Raw genomic sequence first — 22,660 nt, 5'->3', positions numbered from 1 at the left:
CTGTCGTTGCTGAGACGGCTGCATTTCAGGGAGCTGTTGCACATGCGCAAACAACAGCAGAGACTTGCCAGTCATCTGGTCACACCCGCTGATAAAAGATTCCAGTAGATCCACACCATACCTTTAAAGCCCATCCAATGGGATTCATTTGAATGAAAAGCGGCACAGAAATATAACAAATCAAATCAAATCGATGCACATTTAAAGCGCATGGCTTTCCCAACCTAGAACCCTGGGAACTGTAGTTTTCCCCTCACAGAGCAACAATTCACAGCACCCTTAAGAAACTGCAGTTCCCAGGATGCGGTGGGGGAGCAGCGCCGGATTTAGGGCTGTGCAGGTGGTTCCTCTGTACAGGGCAGCAAGCCAAGGGAGTGCAAAATAATAATAATAATAATAATAATAATAATAATAATAATAATGTATAAAGAAATTATTGTGGAAAATAAGATGTTTAGGTGGGTGCCAAATTGCTCAGGGTAACATAATCAAGCATCTGCACAGCATGACCAATCCAAAGAAGTTGATGTTGAAGAATCATTGCTTCAATACTGGTGATCTTTGCTTCTTCCAGTACACTGGCATTTGTTCGCCTGCCTTCCCAAGTGATGTGTAATTTTTTTCGGAGACACCATTGATGGAATCTTTCCATCAACACCAGCAGTGGGAGCACACCAGCGTTGGAGAAAACAGTACCTTAGCTTTGTTCTAAGCAATGCACAGAAGCTCAGACTGCACTACTGCTTGCTATACTCCAGATGATGGGAATTCTAGTCTGAAAACAGTTGAAGATCCAAGGTTGGGAAACACTGGTTTAGACTAAACTGAAAGAGACCAAAACAGATTGAGACTAAACTGTAGGGAGAACTCCCTGATGGCCCTCAAGGTGTTTATATTCGCTCCCTGGGACTCTCTCCCAGGCCACACCACTCGCTGGCTCCCACATCTTTGTCTGGTGGGAACGTGTCCTTGAACTCTGATGTTGCCACTTAATTGCCTGAATAGAGGACAGAGGAAGTGTTGGTGTATGTAGAACCGAGCCTACTGTTGTCGTTGGCATCCGTCTGTCTCTAAAGACAATGGAGTGCATCTCCTCAGGCAAAGTCAAACCACTGTGTTAGGAGCACCAAAGTGACCTCCCTGGAGCTGCTCTGTTGAGAAGACCACCGTCTTGGGCTCACTGATGTGTTCCAACAGACCAGCTTGGCTGCAGGAGTTGCCAGAAGGAGGCGTACAAGGCTCCATCCAACCGTCTTAGGGACTCTGGATTTGTGAAGGGTTTATTCCTTAGCTTTTTCTCCTCCTAAAGATATCCCACAAGGCAGCAGAGGTTTAGGATCAGAGTATTCCTTCTCCTAGATGGGCTATTTTCCCAGGTGGGTGAGCCCAGACCCTCCCGGTGTCCCTATTTTCCAGGGACTGTCCCAGATTTACAGAAGCCGTCCTGGTTTCTGATTTGACCCCTGAATCTCCCGCTTTTCTTTAGGATGCCCCTATTTTCATCGGAGATATGTTCAAGGGTATGGCGTTATCCAGCCCCTGAGCCATCTGACGGCAGCCCTGTACAGTCATACCTCATGTTACGTTTGCTTAATGTTATGTTTTTTCAAGTTGCATCCTGCGGCGACCCAGAAGTACTGGAAAGGGTTACTTCTGGGTTTTGCTGCTCACGCATGCATGGTAGCGCTAAGTTGCGCTTCACGCATGCGCACAAGCGCCAAATCATGCTACGCACCTGTGCAGATATGGCGCTTCAGGTTGCGGGCTTTTCGTGTTGTGAACAGGCCTCCGGAACGGATCCCGTTCGCAACCAGAGGTACCACTGTCTAGGGAAGTTTTTAAATGCTTAATGTTTTATTACCCTTTTATATATGTTGGAAACCGCCCAGAGTGGCTAGGACAACCCAGTTACATGGGCGGGGTATAAATATTAAAATTATTATAATGGAATAGGCCATCCTCATTTTCATGGGAGAAATGCTGGAGAGTATGTGAGCCCCGTCTGCCTCTCACTTCCCTCTGCAGCATGCGAAGAAACCGCCTTCTTGACCGCTGGACCCACTATTGGTCTCATCTGATCAATTCACCGGAGCTTGTCTTTAGGGGAAGTCCCTAACTCACCAAGGGCTTGAGATCCATCGGCTACCTCCACCTGGTTTAGCCGGCGAATCAAAGCCATCCCTGGGATTGTGGCTGCTGTTGCATGCTGACAGCTTATTTAGGAAGCCACAGGTAAGAGCTGAGTGCAAGGTGGGAACCAGAGGTGGCCAAACTACCCAAAAAGGGGCACAACAATTTCCTTACCCAATGTGCCACCCCTCTCCTAACACCCCAAGCCTACTGCGCAATGGGAAAGTTTACATTCGCTGCTCTTCCCCACTTCTGCCTCTGGCTTCGGCCACCCCTGGCATGTGGCCTCTGGAAAAGCTGTGCAAATGGGAATGTGTCCCTTAAGCTCACAAAGGTTCCCTTTTCCTTTCCTACCCCTTGCCTTGGAGTTTAGTCCCGGGGCTATGAAGGAAGGCTACTGCGCACACGCCGTCCTGCGCCACCATAACCTTCCTCCGCGCGTTCATTACCGCGCCCGCTTGCGCAGGGCTCTCCCCGCTTTCCTTCGGCTGGAGGCGAAAAGGCGTCTCTTTTGTGCGTGCAAGAAAAGCCCGGAAAGTCCAGACGAAGGCGGCACGCCTCCTTTCAGCTAGGCGCGAACACGCCAGCAATGCAAGCAGGAACTCCCCCAGTGCAAACAATCAAAGAGCCCATCCCTGGCAGGCGGTTCTCTCCGCTTCTTTTTCTCTTTTGGCAATGAATTACGGGATCTCTCTCTCTCTCTCTCTCCGGAACGCATTTTCTTAAGGAAACCCAGCGCGCTGCGTCTCAAGGAAACGCCTCCCTAGCGACGCCAATGCCCGGTGCGCAGAGAGCTTTCCTTCTTTCCCAAAGGATGCGGCCAATCTTTCAGTCTAGCCCACCTCATAGGGTTGTTGTTGTTGTGAGGATAAATTTAGGGAGGTGCGCCTGCTGAATTAAGAATAGATAGGATTTTATGTGTGTGTAAACAGGGAAATGTTTAATGCCATCCCTGTACATATAGCTCCCTACAAACGAGAAATCAGGCCCCGCCCGACCTAAACGACTGTTAAAATACAATATTTTTTTTTAACAGTTCTGCGTAGTTCTGGTGCTCGCTCAAGGGCGCGAAATCTCACAGTGGTTTAAAAAGTGTTTGGAATTAATTGGGGGTTGTGCTGAAGGTTGTATTTCTGTGTGTGTTTTGCACAGCATGTCCGCGACTGGACCTAACGGTCAGTGGTACCTTTACCTTTTACGTAGACCTTGCTGGACTAGACTGAGCGTTCACTCACCTCTCCGGCTTCTGCCTTAACACTCACCAGTCAAATGCTCCAAGGGGAGCTCACAGAAGGTAACCACACCACTTCTGCCCTTTCTCTCCACCTGCTGGAACTCCGAGGTACACTGCCTCTGGCTATGGAGGTTCCATCTAGCTTACCATGTCTTACAGCCATTGACAGGGCTATCTTGTCTCCCGTGATCTTGCCTGGCCGTGGAAGCCGCACGCTGCTGCGCTCCTGCCGGCGCGCGCCCCTCGAAGAAGCGCTCCCTTCTTTCCTTCTGCTCTGATACCTCACCGGCCGCCACCGGCCGAATATTCTGACAATATACCCGCCTTGCCTTTGCTCCTAGCGACCTGTGCCAGGCTTTTTAGCAAGCTTCGCACGCTGGAAACAGGTGCCAGGGGAGTCTGAGCAAAAAGGACAATGGTTTGCAAAGAGGCGCTTTGGAAAGGCGCGGGGAGCGCTTCAATCTTTGTGTGTGCGCTTATTTCTTTTTAATTAAAAAAAGGAAAAGCTTCCTCCCCGACAGAGGCGACTAAAGCTCCTCCTCCTTCTCCTCCTTCGCCTCCAGCAACAGTTTGACTCCCCAAGGAGCGCTGGAGATTCCCCGCCACGCCAAGTGGCTGCGCGTAAAGGGGGCGGCGGAGGAAGGAGGGAGCAGGCTGGAGACACCAGACATCCGGGCCCTTTGCACATTCCTGATCTCTCCCACCACCCCTCCTTTCCTAGCCCCTTTGCTGCAGCCGCCACCTCCACAGCCTGGAGAGAGAGAAAGAGAGAGGGAAGGTGGAGGACGCCAGCCAGCCAGCCAGCCGCTAGCCAGCCAGTCCTTCGAGGCTGCCCAAGTTCGGCGGCAGGTGCTGCCGCGTCCGCCTGCGCTAAGGCGCGCCGAGCCGCCCTGGGTGCCCAGCGGTCGCTGTCACAGCCCGGGGAAGCGGACAGCGGCCGCGGCGACCAGGAGAAGGCGCGCCTCCGCCGCGGCTGCCCAGGAGGAGCCGGGCCGAGAGGATTCTCCCACCTGCAGGCAGCCTCGCCGCCAGGTTGGTGCCGTTCCTTCCTTCTTTTCCATCCATCCATCGAGTCTCCTCTGTCTCTCCGCCCTCCTTTGGTCGGCGGTGGTAGCAACTGCCGCCGGTTTCCCCCGCTGGCGAGGGAGGGTTTCGTCGCAGGTCCGGGAGGGAGGGAGTTAAGGCGAGCCGGGCGCCGGGCGAGCGGACAGCGGCCACTGGCTCTGTGCCAGCCGGATCAGGGTTTGCGCACGGAGCTGTTGCGCGCAACGGTGGCGTGAGCGCACAGGTGGTTGGTGGGTTTTCCCTTCTCCTATTCTCCTTTTCTTTCCTTCAAAAGAAGGAAGTTTTTGGGTGCAGTAGTTTTTCCGAGAGAATCCGAGTGGATTTGAAATGCGCCCGCGTGGAGCGTTTTCCCACAAACCTTCATTCTCCGTTTTTGTTTGAATTTGCAAGGAAGCTGTCTCGTGGTGTGGGGAGCTGGCAAATGGGAAAGCCGTTTCGTTCGCAGCGCTTTTCGATGTGCGGCGCTTCTCGTTTCGATCAGACTTTTCCAGCTTACCCTTTTAATAAAAACACCCCCACCAAATTGACATTTCCCAAATAAAATAAAACCTAGGGTCATTACTTAAAACATACTGCCCAGTAATGAGAGGTCGGTAGATGTATCGCCATATGCAGCAGGGAAAACCAAGGAAATTTATGGCCTTTCAGGAAAAACGACCCTCCAAAATGAGTGAGGGGAGGCAGGTGGCTGATTGTTCTCGGTACCCGCAGTAGCAAAACATCTCAGCCGGTACCGGATATTGAAAAAACGAGTTGGCTTTCCGACTAGACTTTTTCCTCCCTTCATTTGGAGAGCGATGGCTGACCAGGAGGGGTTTTTCTGACATCGGTGCCTGTTTCCTTGAAAGGGACGACAGCCCTGTAAGGTAGTGGCGCCCTCCCTGTGGAGCTCCCTCCCACCAGATGTCAAAGAGAACAACTACCAGACTTTTAGAAGACATCTGAAGGCAGCCCTGTTTAGGGAAGCTTTTAATGCTTGATGTATCATAGTATTTTAATATTCTTTTGGAAGCCGCCCAGAGTGGCTGGGGAAACCCAGCCAGATGGGCGGGGTATAAATAATAAATTATTATTATTATTACTGGAACAAGAGAGAGGTTGTGTCATGTCTTCGAGGGCTGAGCAAGATTTTGAACGTGGGACTTCTGCGGTCATAACATCACTTCAGGGATGCAGTTCCGTGCACACTCACTTAGGAGTAAGTGCTACTGAACCCAATGGGACTTTATTTTTGGTAAGCTGCTACAGGGTATCACTGTAAAGGTGGGAGTTCTGTGCACACTTTGGAGTAAGCTGTATGAGACGCAGGTGGGCTTACTTCCGTGTAAACATGGGGTGCATCAAGTTGCAATTATACTGGGACCCTCTTATTTTCCGTTCTTGAATGTTGTAAATTGTCAGATTGCCAGAATAACAGGATTATTATTATTTTTAGCTGCAAGCAAGCTTTTTGTTTGTTGTTTAATAGATGGCAACTTTATGGCCAAGGCTGCAATCCCACACATTCTTCCTTGAGACAAAAGTCCCATTTATCTCCAATGGGCTTACTTCTGAGTAAACATGGTGTAGGATTGCACTGAAGTCTGATTTTGCCTATGAAACAGGTTGTCTAGGAAGTCCTGTGACCTTGTTATCTGGAGGCTTTGTATCAATGCCCCTTAGGGATATTTTATGGAATCTAATTGTAGTGTAGGGAGAACCGGATAACAGGTAATTCTGGAAGTCTCTCATTACTCCTAACAATGCCATCCTGTGCATGTCTATTCAGAAGTAAGACCCACTGAGTTCAGGTCTGTGAGCAAAGGATTGCAGCCTCAGCGTGTATTCTCTTAATTTCACCCCCAGAGGAATGAAGACAAACAATTGGAACAATTGCTTATTTTCAGTCACTCTCATCTATGAAAAAGTCCCTTTGCAGATAAGGTCAAATGTTATTACAAGTGAATTATTACTGAGAACGTTTGATTTTTTTTTGGTGGGGGTGCAGTCTGAAAAGGACAATTGCTAGGAAGTAGGTTGGATTAGAGGGACACGGATGGTGCTGTGGGTTAAACCACAGAGCCTAGGACTTGCCTATCAGAGGGTCGGTGGTTCGAATCCCCGCGACGGGGTGAACTCCCGTTGCTCGGTCCCTGCTCCTGCCAACCTAGCAGTTCGAAAGCACGTCAAAGTGCAAGTAGATAAATAGGTACCACTCCGGCGGGAAGGTAAATGGTGTTTCTGCGTGCTGCTCTGGTTCGCCAGAAGCGGCTTAGTCATGCTGGCCGCCTGACCCGGAAGCTGTACGCTGGCTCCCTTGGCCAATAAAGCGAGATGAGCGCTGCAACGCCAAAGTTGGTCACGACTGGACCTTAGGTCCCTTTACCTTTACCTTTTATGTTGGATTGGGCTCAAACTGGCTTTTAACATATTTAGGCTGCGATCCTGTGCATGCTTATTCAGGAGTGAGCTCCCTTACATTTAATGGGACACAGGATTTGGCTACATGTCATGCCATTTAAGAACATTATTCATTTATCTGGCAGTAACCCACAAGGACATATTCAGTGACTACTGGTCATCATGGCTGCACAGAATCCTGTTGCTTAAAGGCTGAAATCTAGTTTTTAGGGTGACACAGCTGGCTTCTCTGCATGACCTGGGGCGGGGCGGGGTCCAGGTAAGTCCCAGCATTCCCCCAGCCCCTTGCTGCTTCTCATTTAATGGCTGCTGGCTTCACAGCCCTCTTGACTCCTTTGGCCAAAGGGAATAGCCATAGCTCAGTGGCAGAGAAAGCTCCCTGGTAGGAATGACCTGGAGAAGAAGAAGAAGAAGAAGAAGAAGAAGAAGAAGAGGAGTTTGGATTTGATATCCTGCGTTATCACTACCTGAAGGAGTCTCAAAGCGGGCTAACATTCTCCTTTCCCTTCCTCCCCCTCAACAAACACTCTGTGAGATGAGTGGGGCTGAGAGACTTCAGAGAAGTGTGACTGGCCCAAGGTCACCCAGCAGCTGCATGTGGAGGAACGGGGAAGCAAACCCAGTTCACCAGATTACGAGTCCACTGCTCTTAACCACTACACCACACTGGCTAGAGCTACTGCCAGTTAGTTTAGACAGTACTGAGCTCTGACTTGCTATAAGGATCCTTAAGGGAAGGCTCATAAACAGCACCAACAAGAAATACAGTGGTTGAGGCTGGAAGGTAAAGTGAGTAAGCAGTACAGTGGTACCTCGGGTTAAGAACTTAATTCGTTCTGAAGGTCCGTTCTTAACCTGAAACTGTTCTTGACCTGAGGCACCACTTTAGCTAATGTGACCTCCTGCTGCTGCTGTGCGATTTCTGTTCTCATCCTGAAGCAAAGTTCTTAACCTGAGGTACTATTTCTGGGTTAGCGGAGTCTGTAACCTGAATTGTCTGTAACCCAAGGTACCACTGTGCATGGGATGAATGAAAGCAGTGTGTGTGAATGGGAGTAGCCCCCAAATTTAACAGAATACCAAGGTTGCTTATCCCTAGCTAAGATGATGTGCTGGTACTCCCTTGATCTTCTGCCACAGCCTTTGCCAGCCATATTTCTCTTTAACTTGTTAGCATATTGCAGGAGATGCCCTCGCAAGACCTCAGGTGCTTAACATCAACTTGTCTCTACCTGGATCGCCTTGCTGTCTAGCCCCAAAGCCTAGCCTTACGAAGCCTCCTTTGCCATTGGGATTGAGCTGAATGCATCTTGACCCCCCCCCCCAGTTTAACGGGTTGCACTTGGGGTGGGGGCTCCCTATCGCTCAGCTCGTTCCTCCATGGGTGGCACTAGCAGGGATGGATAGCTGAGGAGGTGGAGGCAATGGCCTCCTCCGTCAGATCCTAGGATCATAGCATGGTAGAGTTTGAAGGGTCATCTTCTCTGACCACCGGCAATGCGGGAATCTTTTGCCCAACGTGGGATTTGAACCCATGACCTTGAGGTTAAGAGTCTCATGCTCTACCGATTGAGCTACCAAGATGTTGCTGCTGCTGCTGCTGCTGCTACAGTAAGGCATGTTGCAGCAGCAGTATTGCTTCTGGCAGGGATGCTGAAGGCCCTGCCTCCTTCTGCACAGAGACATACTGATGGCTCCCTGCCTCTTGAACTTTCCAGTCTACAGATGCCCCCTAGAGGACAGCAGAAGCCTAGCATGACTTCAGGTTGCAAACCTGTCATTGGAGTTTATTTACAGTGCTTCTTAACTTGCTCTCCATTGCAAAAATAAAAAACATCTCTATCCTAGCTGTGGGCCAAATAGCCAGGGCAGGCCATTCAGACTTCATGTTCAGTCTTGGCTTTGGAAAAGTTGGTGTTTCTTTCTTTTCCTTTTCGAAACGAGCAATAAGCCATGATGCTGTTCGTAGCAATCTCCTTCCCTCGAGGTTCCTTATCACATTTACAGCCTCTCTCTCTCCCCTTCCTTCCTGTGCGCTGCAGGTCCCCAAAATTATAGAAAATAAAGACGGGAATGGGCCTATTAGGTCAGCCAGCCTGTCTTCCCTCCTAGCCAGAGAGGAGATTCTCCCCTGCGGTGCTCTTGAGTGCTTTCTCCTGCCAGTCAAAGACTTCAGATCTTTTTTCCTGGAGGGTTTTGGCCAGCTTTCTCTCTTATTCTCCTGGAAGATAGCAACACCATCTCTGCTTAATAGCTTTTGCACAGAGCGAGAAACAATAGTTGAATGAGAACTCCTTTCTCAGTTAAGATAGCCTCCTAGGGTGATTTGTGGAAATTGCAACGCAATTTTTTTAAAGCAACAACCCCGTTTGCTCAACCTTGTGCATTAAGAACAGGTGTCGCTTTCCAGAGAACTGCTGTTAGGACTGATCACTGCTCTTCCCCTCGCTCCTCCATGCTAAATTTCACAGTGTCTCTCTTTAAGACGCAGGACTGCTTGAAATTGATTGCAAAGCTTCCGTAGGAGGAAAGGTTCAGGGCACTGCTGTGTGAACGAGAGGCAGACTTTTTTAGCTTATTACGGACATAATTGCAACACCTCTGTAGACCAATTCCTCTGAGCCATGTTAGGCTCAGAGCTGTGGCTGGAACTGTGGAAAAGTTAGAGGAAGGGGGAGAGAGAGAGGGGAGAGTTTGGCACAATCCATTTCCTAAGCTGAAGAGTTTTCTTGCAAATTTCCCAATTAGCTATGATTACGACCCATCAAGAACAGGAGGGGGAGCTCTCATCGCATTTGCCAATGCGACGATTGGAATGAGGAGGAGGAAAATGATTGGATCAATTCGTTGTGGTTAGGTCTATCAAGGGGTAGTCATCATAATAGGTAAAAATGGAACTTCCATATACGGTGGCAGTCTATCTCTCAATACCAGATAGGTAAAGGGACCCCTGACCATTAGGTCCAGTTGTGGATGACTCTGGGGTTGCGGCGCTCATCTCGCTTTATTGGCCGAGGGAGCCGGCGTACAGCTTCCCGGTCATGTGGCCAACATGACTAAGCCGCTTCTGGCGAACCAGAGCAGCGCACGGAAACGCCGTTTACCTTCCTGCCAGAGCGGTACCTATTTATCTACTTGCACTGATGTGCTTTCGAACTGCTAGGTTGGCAGGAGCAGAGACTGAGCAACGGGAGCTCACCCCGTTGCAGGGATTCGAACCGCCGACCTTCTGATCGGCAAGCCCTAGGCTCTGTGGTTTAACCCACAGCGCCACCTGCGTCCCTCAATACCAGGTGCTGGAGTTCAATTGCATCACCTTTATTCCCCTGCCCATACATTTCCTAGCCACTGTTGGAATGGAAAAGGAGTGGCCCGGCTCGGAGAACCTGGAGATATTAATCAGAGAGGCAAATATTTCCCCACTGTGGATCCCTCAATTGACAAGACAAAAACCATCCATGCACAAAAATGAGATATCTGCAGGCTTGGGGGAGACCCAAGGTTTGCAGAAGCATTTCCCTCCCCAAGTGAGTAAGCTCCCCCGCAAAACAGCCCAGTGAGGTCTGCGCATGCTCAATGTCCCCAGAAGGTTGTGTGTTTTTTGGAGGGAGGTGGGAATGGAAAACCTGGGTGGGTGTGGATTGGAGTTGCCTGGAAAAGGGGGGGGGCTGCCAAAACCCCAAACTTCACATTGCAATATTTTGTGGGAGGTGTTCTAACTCAGGGTTGTTGCTGTTTTTGGTTGCTGTTCAACCTGGAGAGTTCACAGGCTATTGGTATTTCCATAATGGATAGTTTTGCCAGTGTGCCTTCAGTGGGTTATTCGCCTGCTATTTTATATTTTCTCGCTCCCGAACCAAGAGTAGGTTGGTTTTGGATGCAATTGGTGCCCCATGGATCCTATGCTGCTGGGATGTCACCACAAAAGGCTTTGTAGGTGGGGGTCTCCAAAAATGGTTTGGGGAGTCTCTCTCCAGGGAAACTCGCCTAGCTCCACCATGGTCAGTTTTTATTCGGCAAGCTAAGACATTTCTGTTTACTCAGGTCTTTGGTAGTTAAGCTAACCTCTAATGTAATGCCCCTCTTTTATTAGTGTGGGGTAGGACTTGTCCTCATTGTGGTTCTGGATGAGCATTTTAGGAAATCTGTACAGTACTGTATTGTACATTTAAAAAAAAGAACTATAGCTTTTAATTTATGTGTTTGCATTTTATCTCGTAAAGTTGCTTTGAGGCTGCATACACCATACATTTAAGGCACATTATTCCCCCCTGAGAATCCTGGGAACTGTAGTTTGTGGTGGAGTTGGGAATTGTAGCTCTGCGAGGGACAAACTACAGATCCCAGGATTCTCAGGGGGAACACATGTGCTTTAAATGTATGGTGTGTGCAGCTTGAGACCTCTTTTGTATAAACAAATGGAAATAATAATGATGATAGTAATAAAGGTAAAGGTAAAGGGACCCCTGATCATTAGGTCCAGTCGTGGCCGACTCTGGGGTTGTGGCGCTCATCTCACTTTACTGGCCGAGGGAGCCGGCGTACAGCTTTCAGGTCATGTGGCCAGCATGACTAAGCAGCTTCTGGCGAACCGGAGCAGCGCACGGAAACACCATTTTACCTTCCCGCCAGAGTGGTACCTATTTATCTACTTGCACTTTGACGTGCTTTCGAACTGCTAGGTTGGCAGGAGCAGGGACTGAGCAACGGGAGCTCACTCCGTCACGGGGATTCGAACCGCCGACCTTCTGATCGGCAAGCCCTAGGCTCTGTGGTTTAACCCACAGCGCCACCCGTGTCCCTAATGATAGTAATACCTGATGAAATCTTTGTGGGGAAACACAGGAGCACCCAGAAACACAACCTGCCCCCTTCTTTACGTGACCCCCTTCTGTTAGGATGTGTGTATGAGGGTGGGAATGATGTAACTTTAAATCTCTATCCCTTATGAGCTACGAAAAAGATGCCGGACAGACAGGAAATATTGAGAGAGAAAAGGAAACACTTCAGCTGTAACAAATGGCGCTTGGCAAGCTGAGAGAAGGAGGATGCGGAAAGCAGGGGAGGGGGAAAGGAAAGGGGAGGCAGGTGTTCCCAGGGAGCAGGGTGTGTCCCATTTTGTATTTTAAACTCAGCACTTGTGAGTGCTGCTAATTTTACAGCCCACTGGTGCAAAAAGGGATGCGATACTCCCTCTTTGAGTAATGTGATGTTAAGAAAGCAGCTACCTGGTCTGCACTTAAAAAAAACCCACAACAACAACTGGCTAAGGGATCTGTGATTCGAAAGAAGTTTCAAAAATGCGCTGCTGTGTTTTTTTTGTTATTTTGGGGGCTTTTGTCGTTTCCTTGCAAGGCATCGAAAGATTTGTTCGACACCGCAGTGCGTCGTATTGCAGCTTGCATTTCTTGCTTTGTAAATGGCTCAGAGACCCATCCAGATAGGAAGGGTAATAATAATAAAATTATTATTATTAGAATAGGGACTGTTTTTCAGTATATAAATATGTGAAATTAATAATAAGAGCTGAACCAGATTTCCTGCGATGAGAGGCTTAAGCTGTGCAAACAAACCAGTTTTTCAGGAGCTTGGAGGTGGCATTTCTGGGACATAATTATCCAGGGTACCCAATAGTTCCAGACTCAGTGTGGCCAAAGTTGAGCACCTTTGGGTTCCTTTGGTTTTCCCAAATTATGCTGTTCCTTTGGTTTCCCTAAATTATCAATATGCATCACACAAGACAGACTGACCAAAACAGCGAGGTTATCCACCTCGCCCTGCCAAGTGGTAAAGAGAATTTGAAGCATACACCAGCTGCCAATGTTTGGTGGAAGATAAATCAGTCTTGCTTTCAGGGATGGAGCTATTCACGGTGCACAAATTATTTCAAATATTATTTTTATTGCACTGAAATATATACAGCCCTGAGGTTGTACCACAGATGCACCCGGATTCTCTAACTGGTCTTATCCGTAAAGACAGGGTCAGGTGATCCTTAGGATAGGGTTACCAGACGTCCCCGGTTCCTGGGGACAGTCCCCGGATTTGCAAATCTGTCCCGGGACAAATTCCGTCCCCGGAATATCCCCAGATTTGCAAATCTGTGCCCGGGAAATGTGGCAGCAGCAGCCTCAGCAGCCCAGAGCCAGCCTGGTAGCTCAGTTGGCTCTGGTTGGCTTCTGAACCTGCTTGCTGCTGACGCCATTGCCGAAGGGGAACCAGGGACGTCCGGTGGTACAGATCTCCTGCCCCCTTCCCCCTTTGTTTCGTAAGATCGGGGGAGGCTCAGGAGTCATGGGCAGGCGGGTGCTGCCCAGAAGGGGTGCAAGGCGCATGGTTTCTCTGCCAGGCAAGGTGCAAAGCCCTTCTTCTGTACCCTATGAAACATAAATGTGCAGAGTTTTTTTTAAAAAACTGGGCAACAGCCGCCTTCCTGTGGCTCCCAAGCCTCTCCCGATCAGTCAAAACAAAGGAGGAAGGAGGCAAGAGATCGGGGGAGGCTCGGGAGTCACGCCATTGCCCAGTTTTTAAAAAATTCTGCGCATTTATGTTCCACAGGGTATGAAAGAAGGGCTTTGCACCTTTATACAATATGCATGTGTGCTTGGGCCCAGGGTCTTTTGCCTCACCATCCCCACTACTGACTCCCTGTTGCTACTCAGCTTCAAAAAAGAACAAAAAACAAAAAAAAATCGAAAAGTGCCCCCGGTTTCATTGAAAAAAAATGTGGCAACCATACCTTAGGATGGCATAACACTTTCTAAAGGGGGAAAGCTCATCTCCAAAGGACTTCCCCTGCTCATCTTTGTGTACAAGACACGGTGGAGCTTTTGCTTTGCTTTGCTTTGCAATCTCAGAGAGGCAGGACTGTGATCTCACCAGCCAGGGATCTAGCACACACGATATTCTTAAGGTAATTGAACAGGTGCCAGCCTTTGGGGGGGGGGTCTGCAGAGGTGACGACACTCGCATAGACAGTGAAGCCCTCCACCCGAATACGAACTGTGGAAGAAGCATGGTCAGGTTTCAATTTATCCCACCTGGCAGTGGCGTAGCGTGGGTTGTCAGCACCCGGGGCAAGGCAAGTAATTTGCGCCCCCTAACCCGGGGCAAGGCAAGTAATTCGCGCCCCCCGCTGCACTGTCCCCCCCCAGATAGTCCCTCGCTCTCTCTCCACACCGCACCGCACGCCTGGCACCCCCCCTCCACAATGGGCGGCGACCCGGCGGCTCGGATCAGATTCGCACAGCCAGCACTGCAGTGAGAGAGAGTGAGTGAGCCAGGTAGGGGCAGAGAGCTGCGAGTGCGAGCGCGCCCCCCCGATGTTGCGCCCGGTGCGGCCGGCCCCCACTGCACCCCCCACGCTACGCCGCTGCCACCTGGGAATGGACCAAAGAGATGCCTATTGGCCAGTTGGGGCTGCCCCCTAGCGAACTCCTGCACCTAAGACTGCCCAAGATTGGTCGATCTGTGGGCACGCTGCAATCCTGCCCAGTCTGTGCCAGATCTCTCATGCCAGGCTGCAATGCTGCCTGACCATTAGGTAAAGGTAAAGGGGCCCCTGACCATTAGGTCCAGTCGTGACCGACTCTGGGGTTGCGGCGCTCATCTCGCTTTACTGGCTGAAGGAGCCGGCGTACAGCTTCCGGGTCACGTGGCCAGCATGACTAAGCCGCTTCTGGCGAACCAGAGCAGTGCACGGAAACGCCGTTTACCTTCCCACCGGTGCGGTACCTATTTATCTACTTGTACTTTGACGTGCTTTCAAGCTGCTAGGTTGGCAGGAGCAGGGACCGAGCAACAGGAGCTCACCCCGTCACATGGATTCGAACTGCCGCCCTTCTGATCAGCAAGTCCTAGGCTCTGTGGTACTGCCTCCCTAAGGGTTACCGTGCTTTTGTTTCTTGTGCAACTGCAGTGGCTTGAGCTGAAGGGCAGGCAGATGTTCAACAGGCATAGCTCCCGCTTCCCTGCCAGGCAAATTTGCATGAAATTTTGCATCGTGACACACCCTGTGATCTTTGGATGAAGAGCGGTATACTGATTTAATAAATAAGTTGTAGGCTCCTTGGCGGCGAGGCCCCTGGGCCTCGGGTGGCGGTTTGGGGCCTTGTTAGGTATCCTTTAGTCTGTCTTTGAGTGAAAGGGGGTGGCATCTCATGTACCCCCATGCGGCGGCCTTTTTGCAGGGCTCGTTAGAGGGTGTTTGTGGAGTCCCTGGCCCTAGAGCGGCGGAATGAAGGTCAAACTCCCAATTTGGCGTTGTGCGTGGGCACGCTGTGTAAGTTCACGCTTTGCAGTCCCCTCACACGGCAGCTGTCTCCCTGCACATCCTCAGCCCCCCGTGGGGTTGAGAAGGATGCCTTCCAAGGCCAAGGCCAGGTTGCCTACCTCTGAAATCTGAATTCAGTAAAGTTGTGGCCAATTCGAACCCATGTCAGGTCTCTTCCTTTGTAGGGGGGAGGGGCCCTAAGGACAGGGTTGGCATGGGGGCCCGCAAAGTGATTTTTGAGTGGGTGCAGCCATCTTTGGAGGCTCTGCGGAGAGTGATAAAACCTTTTCTCCCTACCTCTTTATCTGATCAGCTATTCCTTACACTCTGGCTCCCAGCCCAAGCTGCAATAGCCTGGGAGCCTTCTGTAATCTTTGCGGATGGGGAGGGGAATGCTGTGACCTGCTCTCAGCTAGTTAAGGTTGTTTTTCCCTGGCAGGTTGGATGCTGTTTGCCTGAATTTGTACCAAAGGTGTGAAGCAGACTAATTGGGGGTAGGGGCTCCTATTTTCCCCACTAGTCTGCTTCACATAATTGCTACAGTTTGATTTCTCATCTTCTGCACAAGGCGTATAATTCCGGACGTCCTTTTTTATTGTGCATGGCTTGTGACGTTTTGTGCTCATGATGGTATCAGGGCAGTCATACACAATCCCACTTTCAATACCAGTACAGTGGTACCTCGGGTTAAGAACTTAATTTGTTCTGGAGGTCCGTTCTTAACCTGAAACTGTTCTTAACCTGAGGTACCACTTTAGCTAATGGCGCCTCCCGCTGCACGATTTCTGTTCTCATCCTGAGGCAAGCTTCTTAACCTGAGGTACTATTTCTGGGTTAGTGGAGTCTGTAACCTGAAGCGTCTGTAACCCGAGGTACCACTGTAGTATTGAAATAGCTTCATTTCCAATAGTGCATTTCACATAACACCCTCACAAAATCCTGTACGTTTCTTTACCACGAAGGTTCTGGGGTGTGTGTCCTGCTTTTGTTGCCGTACAGTGCAAGAGTGCCCTTCCAGACACCATCGGTGCTCTAACATTGGGGAAGCATTGTAGAGAAACGCATAAAGCCCAATGGTGTGTGTGGATGGTTCAGCATGAATGCGCTATTAATGAGTCAACGACCTGTTGCAAAACAGCAACAACCACACACACCCTGAGCATCTTTTCTTTGAAACTGCCAGGAGGAAATTCATTGCCCTGATCTAATTCCCAGTCTGTTTGGGTTCTGGCAGTACCAGCGCATTGTCTCTGGGCAGAGAGAATAGAGAGCCTCTTGGACTGTTGCTTTTGCCTGTTTTGCTTTCTCCTTCTGTTTCCCTGTGCTTTAGGAGCACACGGGGTTAATTCTGTCCAGCAGCAGGAACCTCTTCTCACCCTTCTCCAGCTGTCACTGACACCTCTGTGACTTTGGCCCTCTTCCTTATTATCTCTCATCTCTGCCTCCTGGTTGCCTGGCAACACCCATCACTGTTGACAGGACTTCGTTCTTACACACTACTTTTATATCGCACGCTCCCTCTCTTTTTATTGTTGTAAAAAAAAAAAGAAGGAGAAAAAGTTAAAAATGTGGTCATTAACAGAGAGGCTCGGGCTGCCCTTGGTGAGGTCAAAGGGCATTTGGTCCCCGTTTTTCTGGTTTTTTAAAGTTTTTGTCCAAATGAGGGGAAGAAACTGTTTCTACATCTGCACTAATGCTTTGCTGCAGAAATAGATATTTGGGTTTTTTTGATTTCTCTGTCCCTGGAGCTCTGGCGGGTCACATTTAAAAATAAAGACGCAACACTGTTTGTCTTTAGATTATTAGATAACGTGACACGTCATCCATTGGTCGATTCAGACGTATCATTTTGCACAGACTTCCCTTGACCTGTAAAATTAGATCTTGTTATTACTGAATTCCCGTTTCTTCCTATGTTTATGATACTGCCTTGTTTTTCTAAATGTCTTATTGCTTTTGTGCTGTATTTTTGCATGCCGATTAGAGAATTGGAAATAGAAAGTGGTTTAGAAATGCTTTTGAATTGATAAATAGGTAATACTGTCTTCCAGTTCCATAGTCACCTTAACCACTAGTCAAATGAACTCTCCATGCCTTGTGTCCTTGAACAAGTCACTCCCAGTGACCGTATGTCCTTAATTCTTGAATCCTAAACCCTTGGATCCTAAACCCTAGGATCCAACTCCTAGGGAATGAGGGACCTTTGGCCCACCCCATAAAATATTTGAGGGGCTGGGCCCCCACAAAGTTGATGGGCGTTGCCATTCAGACAGTGTGTGCATGCTGTGTCTTGTGATCGATTATGTGGGGCAGGGCTTACCTGGCGGCCCCCCACCAATATTTTATTCAAGTTGGCACCTCGACTGGCTGCAGGAATGTCTGTGAGTCTCTTTGCAACAGGGCATCCTGCTCACGTGGCTCTGAGGATCAAGTCCCCCACCTCTGCAAAGCTGCACAGGAACCTCAAAGTTGTCATTGCAAAACCATATATATATATATATTTATGGAGGAGGTAGCAGGAGAATCAAGTATCAAGTCTGCATGTGTCCGTTTCCTTATTTATCTTCATTGCTTTCTACAAGTCATCTGAAAGCAACTTACAAAATATTAAAATACAGAACAAATGTTATTTGAAACCCCACAAATAAAAAAACAAACGGAGGACAGTCGTGCTTCAGAAGTTTAACAGAATCCGTTCCGGAAGTCAGCTCGACTTCCAAAACGTTTGGAAACCAAAGTGCGGCTTCTGATTGGCTGCAGGAAGCTCCTACAGCCAATCGGAAGCCGCACCGGACGTTCGGCTTCCGAAAATCGTTCGAAAACCGGAGCACTAACTTCCAGGTTTCGATTGTTTGGGAGCCAAGGCGTTTGAGATCCAAGGTACGACTGTAAATGTTCACCCACAAACAAGCACAAAAAGAACCAATCCTACAGGCCACGATCTTAAGACCCCAAAGCCAGGGTGAACAAGAGTGTTTTTGCCGGGCTGAGAAAACACTGACAAGATTGGCACCAGGCTAATTTCCCTACGGAGAGCATTCCATAGCCAGGGAGCCACCACTGAAAAGGCCCACTCTCTCGTTGGTACCTCTGGCACCTCCCTTGAAGGAGACACATGGCAAGGGGCCTCTGATGAGAAATGTAGAATCTGGGTAGGTTCGTATGGAAAGAGGTGGTTCTTGAGGTATTGGGGCATCACGAGCCACAATACAGGTCCAAACCATTCCTTCAAATTGAGCCCAGAAGCCAGGGGTAGCTAATGCACTCAGGTCATGCTCAGACCACCTGGTCCCAGCCAACAATTTGGCTTCTTAATGCTGGAGTTTCTGAACCACCTTCAAAGGCAGCCCCATGTATAATGCATTGTGGTAATCTAACAGAGAAGTCACCAGGGTACAGTGGTGCCCCGCAAGACGAACGCCTCGTGAGACGAAAAACTCGCAAAACGAAAGGTTTTTTCGTTTTCGAGTTGCCTCGCAAGATGAATTTCCCTATGGGCTTGCTTCGCAAAACGAAGCTTGCCCCGCAAGCTCCGAGGACAGCGGGAAGCGCAGCGCGTCTTCCCCGCTGTCCCTGGACCTCTTTTGAAGCAAGGGGCGGCAGGGAGAAGCGATCTTCTCCCCGCAGCCCCTTGCTTCAAAAGAGGGGACAGAGCGGCGCTTCCCCTCTGTCCCCGGACGGTCTCCATAGGAACACATTGATTGATTTTCAATGCATTCCTATGGGAAACCGTGCTTCGCAAGACGAAAAACTCGCAAGAAGAAAAAACTTGCGGAACGAATTAATTTCGTCTTGCGAGGCACCACTGTATATGCAACAGAAGCTAGGCTGTCCCCATCCAGATAGGGTTGCAACTATGGCACCTACCAAAGCTGATGGGAGGCACTTAGTTATAAAAAAGTGATTATATTCACAAACACAAATCCATGCCGCCTACTTTGGTTTTTTTTAAATACATTTTTATTAAAGATTTCTTAATTTACAAAAAATACACATGCATTGTCTCTTTTTTCAAGTTGTGTTTTTTTTACAGATCAGTTTCATTTGTTGAGAGACATTAGTGTTGTATACAGTAGTACCTCAGGTTAAGTACTTAATTTGTTCTGGAGGTCTGTACTTAACCTGAAACTGTTCTTAACCTGAAGCACCACTTTAGCTAATGGGGCCTCCTGTTGCTGCTGTGCCGCTGGAACACAATTTCTGCTCTCATCCTGAAGCAAAGTTCTTAACCTGAAGCACTATTTCTGGGTTAGCGGAGTCTGTAACCTGAAGCGTATGTAACCTGAAGCGTATGTAACCCAAGGTACCACTGTACAATGTTAGGTTAGGAAGAAAAGGTGGAAAGAGGGGTCCGAGTCTGGTCGCAATGCTTCTGTTCTACTTAGTGTATTTGTGGGGTTTTGTGTCATCGCCACTTGTGTATGTTCTCTTTACTATTTGCTTGTATTTCTTTGGTGGTGAGAGAGGTTGGGGCTGGCCTAGGGTGTGGTTGGTTGTCTTTGATTGGCTGTAGTGATATTTGTTTTTGTGTGTGAGTGGAGTGTGTGTTTGGATCAGGTTAACCAGATTGATTCAAATGCTGTTGGGTTTTGTTGTTGTTGTTGTTGTCTTGTTGGGCTGTGTATGTGATAAAGGGTAAGCATACCAGGGTGAAGGCATCTTCTTCTGTTTGTCCCCATGTCAGTTTCAGTTTGTTGGTTAGTATTTCTAATAAGGTTGTTTCCCATACTATTTGATACCATTGGCCTATGCTTACTCCTGACAGGTCTCTCCAGTGTCTGGCTATGGGACCGCCTCTCCTGGTATGCCCCACGGAGGACCTTAAGGTCCATAAATAGCAACACCCTAGAGGTCCCGGGCCCTAAGGAAGTCAGATTAGCCTCAACCAGAGCCAGGGCCTTTTCAACACTGGCTCCAGCCTGGTGGAACGCTCTGTCTCATGAGACCAGGGCCCTGCAGGATCTAATTTCTTTCTGCAGGGCCTGTAAGACAGAGTTGTTCCGCCTGGCCTTTGCCTTGGAATCAACTTGATCCCCTCCCCCTCTTTCCCTTTCCCTTTCTCCTTCTGTGATGCAACCCCTATTTGGGGACTTCTGTGGCTTTTTTCTGGCCCACGTAGGACCAGTCTGGACAGTTGGCCTTGATGAAGATTGGACGTTTTCATCCCCCAAAACTTTTGATTTGAGTTTCTACTGAAATGAGGCTGCATTTTAATGTTTTATTTTAATCTTGTTTTTAAGTTGTATTTTAATCAATTGTTTTTATATACATGGTGTTAGCTGCCCCGAGCCCGGTCTTGGCTGGGGTGGGCGGGATATAAATAAAATTTATTATTATCATTATTATGCTTCTGGCTGCTGAGAGTAGGTGGGTTATGAGCTCTTACACAAATCCATGCAGCCTACTTTGTAACCACAAAAAGGAAAAGCAAACGGCTTCATTGTAACTCTTGAGCAACTAAACAATCATTCTTGTATGTCCTACAGCAATGTGTGTTTTTGACTAGCGTTGGTCTTTCTTAGTGGTCTAAGTAAAGGCACAGAGCTCAAATCAGCCAGCCCTGATCACCGGCTCCCCAGAATTGAACTCTTCTTCCTCCCTGATGCTGCTGGTTTTTCAAAAAAACCCTCTAGCAGGCGAGAACAACTCTCCGCCCAACCCCAGTGCTGCCAGCTTAAACATCCTGATCACCCAGTCTCCTTCTCCAACGACTAAAAGTCATTGCCACCAATCCACACCCTTTCCTCTTGGCTGCAAACACAGGCAAATTGCAAGTTTCGCACTCCGTCTTGTTCACTGCAGTTCGTTGCTTTCCACTCTGTTATAATCTCCACTCCCCAATAGCTGCACTGCTCTTTTCAATGGTTGGCTAGCAGAAGTCTCTTCTGCTTGCTCATGGACACCGTTGGATACAAACTCCCACCAGTGGCAGCCAGTGCGCCCAGTGATCAGAGATGATGGGACTGTAGACCAGCAACATCTGTAAGGAAGATGTCTGCCTTAGGAAGTTTCAGTGAAGGGTTAGGGGTGGTATCTCAGTGTTAGAGAATTTGCTTTGTGTTCCATCCCTGCTATATCCAGCTAGTGCTGGGAGACACATCTGATCAAGCCCTGGAGATTCGCTGCCAATTGCTGTAGCTAGATGGGTGAGTGGTTTGTCTCAGTGCAAGTAACCCTTCCATGTTCAAGGGTTGCTGTGGGTCATGCCTGGGCCTTGTTGAGCCCGGGTTCTGTGTTTTACAAGCTTCACCCATAAACCATGGCTAGCTCCTGTTTTGCTCATGGGATGCCAAGCAAAACTTGGAGGAAACAGACCTTTGGAGGAAATCATCTTGCAGTGGGTAGCAAACCTATGGAAAGGGCCTTCAGGACCAGGGAGAGCTCCCAGGGAAGGCTGATGTTGACCCAACAAGCTCCACAGCTCCGTCAAGCCTTCTGTCTCCAAGAAGGGCTGCATTTCCCTAGCAAGGCAGCTGAATATTTGAATGCAGACTCCAACTTCTATCCTCCCTGACCATTGGCTTTGCTGTTTCTCTACAGCCGTAGGCTTTCCTTCCCTAACCAGATGCCCTACTGTGCTGGCTGAGGCTGTGGGAAGTTGTACTCCAAAACATGAGCTTGCAGAAGGCTGTCCAGATCTAAGAACTATGCTCTCAGGAAAGACAGAATTTTCTTTTTCGTTTACCAGAGAGCAGTGAATGATATACGCCCTGGAAATGACGTTGTTGACTGTTGATGATGCCAAGCAAATGCCCCCCCAAAGATGTGGGGGAACCTTTGGCCCTCCAGATGTTGTGGAGGAACCCTCTCCAGCACCCAGGGTGGCGCAGCCCGTATGGACTGTGCATGTGTGGCATCGTGCGCACTCTGTACAGAATGCTGCACATGTGCACTCCGTATGGGCTGCTGCTCGCGTGCAGCTGTATGGGCTGCCTCTTGAACGGCAACCGTGCAGGCTGCTGTGTGAGTGCCATCTTGTACGGATGGTGCGCGAGTGGCAACTACTGCACACGCCCTCGGCTGCTCTACAGCTGGGGGGAGGCAGGGGCCATCTTGTCACCCCTCCCAGAGTGGCACCCAGGGTGGCCCGCCCCCTCCTTCCCCCCTTCCTACACCTCTGGCGGAACAACAACTTCCACAACCCCTGGCCATTGGCTTTGTTTGCTGAATGGACTTAGAGTTTGGCAACATCTGGAAGACCAAAGTATCCCCACCTCTGGTCCAAGCATTTAGTACGTCTTCCGTAGTTCTTTGCATCTTCTGGTTGTAATCCCCAGAAACTCAGTTTGCAAACTGCTAGTTTACTAGAAATATATTGATAATTGGGTTGAAACACTTCAAGCTGGAGCAGGGTTTGAAAGAGTACAATGGGTGGGTTGCCTGTGTTGTTCAAGAGGCTATATTGATTTTTGAAAAATGGTCTTTCCCCATGTGTTAGAAATGTATCTGAAATTAATGCTGATTTAATTTTTTAAAAAATGGACAAACACCATTATAATTCTTTCTTTCTTTCTCTTTCTTTCTTTCTTTCTTTCTTTCTTTCTTTCTTGCTGACTTTG

At 49.0% G+C, this 22,660-nt stretch overlaps 1 protein-coding gene across 1 annotated transcript in view; it reads left to right on the top strand.

Moving 5' to 3' along the window:
* Positions 1-4,026: 4,026 nt before the first annotated feature.
* The window catches only part of ZBTB7C (zinc finger and BTB domain containing 7C), a 246,159-nt gene continuing 227,525 nt past the window's right edge, over positions 4,027-22,660 (top strand). The window contains exon 1 of the mRNA XM_082241983.1: positions 4,027-4,396. The gene's annotated coding sequence lies outside the window, so the exon portion shown is untranslated. The remainder of the gene's footprint in view (positions 4,397-22,660) is intronic.

Source organism: Podarcis vaucheri (genome assembly GCF_965113315.1).
Source record: "Podarcis vaucheri genome assembly, chromosome: 11".
In the NCBI taxonomy this organism is placed as follows: Eukaryota; Metazoa; Chordata; class Lepidosauria; order Squamata; family Lacertidae; genus Podarcis; species Podarcis vaucheri.
This window is presented reverse-complemented; position numbering and strand designations above follow the sequence as displayed.